The 4,969-nt window shown below is 41.7% G+C and overlaps 1 pseudogene; it reads right to left on the bottom strand.

The window, feature by feature from the left end:
* Window positions 1–820: 820 nt before the first annotated feature.
* On the bottom strand, window positions 821–4,702 carry LOC120842710 (annotated as a pseudogene).
* Window positions 4,703–4,969: the final 267 nt, after the last annotated feature.

Here is a 4,969-nt window from a genome sequence, read left to right as displayed (position 1 = left end):
GACGTTCCGAGCTGTAGAGTTCGACTGACGTGTTCAGCGATGAACGTTGCTATCTTACGGTTTAGTTGTTTTTCGGGTTGCCCATCTGCCTTTCTCGCAATACAAGCATGCTCAGGTTAGCATTAAAACGAGGCTGCTAAAACGTTGTTGTTCATGTTGCTCCTCAGAAGTAATAAAATACCGTTACTCCTTACTTGGCCTTAAGTTAGTAACTAAGTACGTTACGCGTTCCTTTTATAAAAAAAGTTACTAAATACGTTACTTGTTATCGAAAAAGTGACTAAGTAGAAGAAACTCGTTACTAGTAACGCGTTGCGTACATGTCTGCATTTTTCTAATACTTTGTTAGCAAAATCCTTTCAAAGAAAAATCCGCTGCCACACTGATAGTCTCAAAAGGTTGCTTTAATGAAAGTAATAAAAAAAAACTTCCAGCCTTTCCACTTTGTTGAAGAAGGAAGACCAGGGAACCTGCACTACGGTGGGGATGAAGTAAGGGCCTGCCGAAAGTCGGCAAGCCAAAGTGGAAAGGCTAAAAAGGTTGCTTCATCTATGAGCGATGGCAGCAACCAGACAACTGGCAATCCGGCTGTCTGGTTGTCGCCGTCGCTCATAGATGGCGGTAGCTGTCCAGAGTTTCGTGTCATCATTCGTTTGCTGATGAACACGATACTGGCGAAACTGGCCCTTAACAGGTCCGCTGTAAAATTGGACAACAATAACAGATATTTAAAATAGAATTTCAAGGAAGTAGCTGGGAAATTACTTTTCCTTAGTAATATTTTTTTTTTTCAGTACAGGAACAGCTTTTGGTGCCCTAATCACAAAGCGCAGCCGCCAGCCACTTCAACCGCAGTACCTTTCATGTACGAGCTCTCCGGCTAGCAGAGAAAGACGACCACGTCTGCGGCCTCAGACGGCTGGGCGAGGCGACCAAGTGGAACCCGGGACGAAATTCCTTGCCTCTGCTCTTCTGTCAAGAACCTTTGATCTAAAGTCTGGGTTAATCCCGGAAGCACAGCGTTGCACCAAATTTATTTGTCGGCAAGATCCAAAGGCGCTGTTTTGGTGAGGCCAATAACACCGGCCTTGGAGGCTGCATAGCTGCAAACTCCTTTCCAGCTCGTTTTGGCGACAAGATTGGAGACGTTGACCACGACTCCTTCAGTTACCCCTCCGGCCGGCGTGTCGTGAACAGCGGCTCAGGTCATCAGAAAAGTTCCCTGGTGGACATGAGAACCACTTAGAGAACAGAGTGCTCTATGCCAACTTTTAATGCATTCCATGAATAGCTAGACGCATTTTCTTCAGTGCTATCGCTGCTTATACCGTACTTCAATATTCGATACCACCCTGGATTTGATGGTTTAACATACGCTCGAGGAGCTTAAGTTCACACGTGGATATTAAGAACGCGCATCAATAGCCTCGGACATATTTAGTGCATTCAAAAACGCGTCTAGGGCGAATCCAAAGGAACTCTTTATTTGATTTTGTTTAGAACTCTAAATTTCGTTCCGGCCCAAAAATAATTGCAGTACTTTTGCAAAATGTTTAATATGAACCGTTCCAAGAACTGAAAAAAGGCACGTATTGCTTTAAAACATGTTTTATCTTTAATTTCTTGTGGGGAACTTGACTGCCTACTAAAGTGAGCGTCTAAGGAAAGGTTTAACTTTTTATATTTCTAGATAAATCTGATTCAGAACGTAGCAAGAATGTTAGGTTATTGGTACCGTTCCACCCGAAAGTATCGAGTATACATTGTGTTGCAAAACATTTTTTTCTTTCTTTTTTCTTCAACAAAATACTTTTTTCAACAATATATATATGATTTTGGAAGATTCAATACCATCAGCAGTTAAAAAAAAAGATACGGGCCAGTAACTCATGATTAAAGGCATGTCCTTAAAAACAAAAGAATTTGTACTAAATTACAAGTAGCGGCAAGACAAGGACAGACGAAGAAGGGGAAAGGACAGTCGCTCCGTCTGTCCTTGTCTTAGAGCTATTTGTAATCTAGTATGTATAACCAGCTAGCCTGCCAGAATATCTTGAAAAGAATTTGACCGTTTCGCTTTTTGCGTTTTTCTCCTACCTATGTTCTTCATAATAAAGTTGTCTAGTTCAACATTTGCAAAAAAAAAAAAACAGGTTCTCAAAAAAAAAAAAGGATCTTCCCGAAAACAAGACCTACACTCTATTATAATCGTGTCCAAGTGGTCGCTCTTGCCATTCTAAAAGAAATTCAGCGTGTGGCGCGCCAAGATAATTCGTACACGAGCAAACTCACTTAATGCAGTTGGCGAAAACAATCGTGTCTTTTTAGATTAGGATCTCACGCTTTTAATATTCACTATAATTTCCAAGACATTCGAACGTTTCGGCTTACTATGAGGTTGACGCTGATAACTCAATGCAATATGTCTTCACTTGTATCGACAATCGAGGCGTTAAGGGCTAATGTCCCGGCACAGTTCACAAGAATGCTGGCAGGTGTACTGTAGACATCCTTAATTGAAGCAAAGAGCGTCTGCACTGATGATGATTCCGCGATATCAACTTGCATAGCAACCTGCTTCCCACTATCGCTTGCAACTGGAATAGACGCAGAATTTGGTTTTCAAACAAAACATGAATCAAGCCGGAAGCTCAAATAAACATCTTCAAAACAACTTCATGTATACACCTTTATGCTACTAATGGATTTAAGTTCCTAAATGCCCTTAGCATCACAGGTAAACCATCATAATTACTACTGCCAGAATTTGTTCCTGGCTAGAATTTTCTAACGTTCGGTCTGTGACAAACGTGTAGCTTCACCTGTTGCTCTTAACTATAGTATTATAAAATAAAAATATACCAATAAAAATAGGAACGACACTAGCTTTCTCGATATTATTATGCAACTCCTGCCTTCCAAACCCCTTTCATTTGAAATTTTTAAAATTCTGACCACTCTCAAAAATAATTGCCATTCATTCTAGCATCATTCTAGGCATTATTTGAGGAGATTCTAAGTATTAAAAATATATATTATTCGCAATACTACAAATAATAAAAACAAAATGTCTTAAAGTTTGTCATTACATCACTCTTTGTTTAGGTTTCTTCTCTTTTTTTTAAACAAAAAGTCTGTAACTTCATTTCCAGTGTTTTTCAACCGGATCCCAAACAAGACAAATAGAGACACAAACCTAGAAGAGCATTACAGGCTTCTTCAGCCGTAGCCGAGTTGATATCAGTAACGATCACTTGAGCAGCTTTCGCACCTAAGACATCGCAAATTACCTTGCCGATCGCTCCTCCGCCTCCCCTCACAACGGCCAAGCGTCCGCGCAGCGGACCGCCCTCGGACTTTGTAGTCCTTCTTTGAGATGTCTTTAAATTCAAGCTGTGCCCTGATATCCTTCGTTAAAAAAACCGCTGGAAGGTTTTCCCACCCACTGACGGTGCTTTATCAAACAATCATGACATTAAAAGACCGACAATGGGATGTCGACGTGGTTGCTTAAAGTGGTGCAGTGTGCAAAGAACCGCTACGACTTTCAAACGAGCCGAGCGCAAGTACCGGGCTTGTTCAAGCAGCGCAGAGTTGCCATCGTTTCGGCTCCTCTAATTCTTTTGGCGTACAAAAAAAGTGGGCAGCTTGACTGCATTTTGACGATCCATGCGGTTTATTCATCATTGCATGTCGTTCTTCGCCAAACTGCTCACTCTCAAAAATGGGGGGGTAGGGGGGTGCACCCCTTGCCCCCCCTATAACACCCCAAAACTACATTTCGACGTTCAGTCCACTGGCGTCGAGCTGGTGATACCATATTTCATGAGCGGCCTGATAGGTGCTGGATATAAGGTACAAAGTAGCCAATGTACGTATCAAAGACAACAAAAGAAAACACCGAGGTTTTGCAGCACCGCAAAAAAAAAAAAAAAAAAAAAAACCTTCATTGCCTCACTTGATTGCCTTTAATGCGTGCATTAGTTTTTTTAATAAGTTGTATCGCTCAACTATCAAGTCGCTCGTAAAATTTGGTATCTTCGGTTCAACGTCGGTGGACTGAACGTCAAATTGTTGTTTTGGGGTGTTACATGTGGGACAAGGGGTGTACCCCCTACACCCCCTACTTCTGAGAGTCTGTGCTTGCAAGTTTCTCAAACATTCAGCTGTTTTAACTTCCTGCTGATCCAGAAATGTTACTATGCACCGCTCCTCTAGAGACAACCAGGTTGCTCGCCGCCATGATGACCACAGCTGCTGTGGATGCGTCAAATATGTTATTGCGGGCGCGCGATATTCAAAAAGTTGCACGTCAATGCCATCCGCTAGTTTTATTATGCTACTCTTATTCGGCGATATCTTATAAACGAGAAGCCCTGTCAATGTCGAACAACCCTTGTATTTTTTAACTCAAAAAGTTGGAGTCCTACACGGTTTATTTCCCTCCAGTGGAGTCAAATATGCGCGTATTTGTTGTCATGCATTTTACTAAAGCGTGATTTCACTGCGCTTTTTCATATTTGACGGTTATGTATCTTCGGTTTTACTTCCTCCTGCGCACATACGCGCTATACAACAAACTACGACTCCTCTTTAAAAACAAGAAAGAAATAAAAACAAATGCCATCTAGCTGCACCTGCTGATCGAGAAAGCTGTCCAACTTGCGTAAACAAGCGTCGTCAGCATCTGGCGTTTCGACATTTTCAAGAAAACCTACTAGATTAGGAATCCCTTTTTATTCTTTCTTTTTCTAAGCAAGTTTTCACGGTCGTGAGCAGAAATTGTGAAAGGTCCGAAATATTAACTGGGGGTCCGTTGTGAAAGGTCGGAAACTAGGCTAAAAGCGGTTTTCGAATGATGGGCCATGTGCACAGCTTCGAATCTTCCCGAAAGAGCAGGAGTTACAGAACCGCTATGACGGTCACAGAAAAACTATTGAATATAATATTTCAAATCTTGGGCTAAGTT

This window comes from Ixodes scapularis, unplaced genomic scaffold (assembly GCF_016920785.2).
Source record: "Ixodes scapularis isolate PalLabHiFi unplaced genomic scaffold, ASM1692078v2 PGA_scaffold5__190_contigs__length_132052651, whole genome shotgun sequence".
NCBI classification, from domain to species: Eukaryota; Metazoa; Arthropoda; class Arachnida; order Ixodida; family Ixodidae; genus Ixodes; species Ixodes scapularis.
The sequence above is the reverse complement of the archived record's forward strand: the minus strand, read 5'-3'. Positions and strand labels throughout refer to the sequence as shown.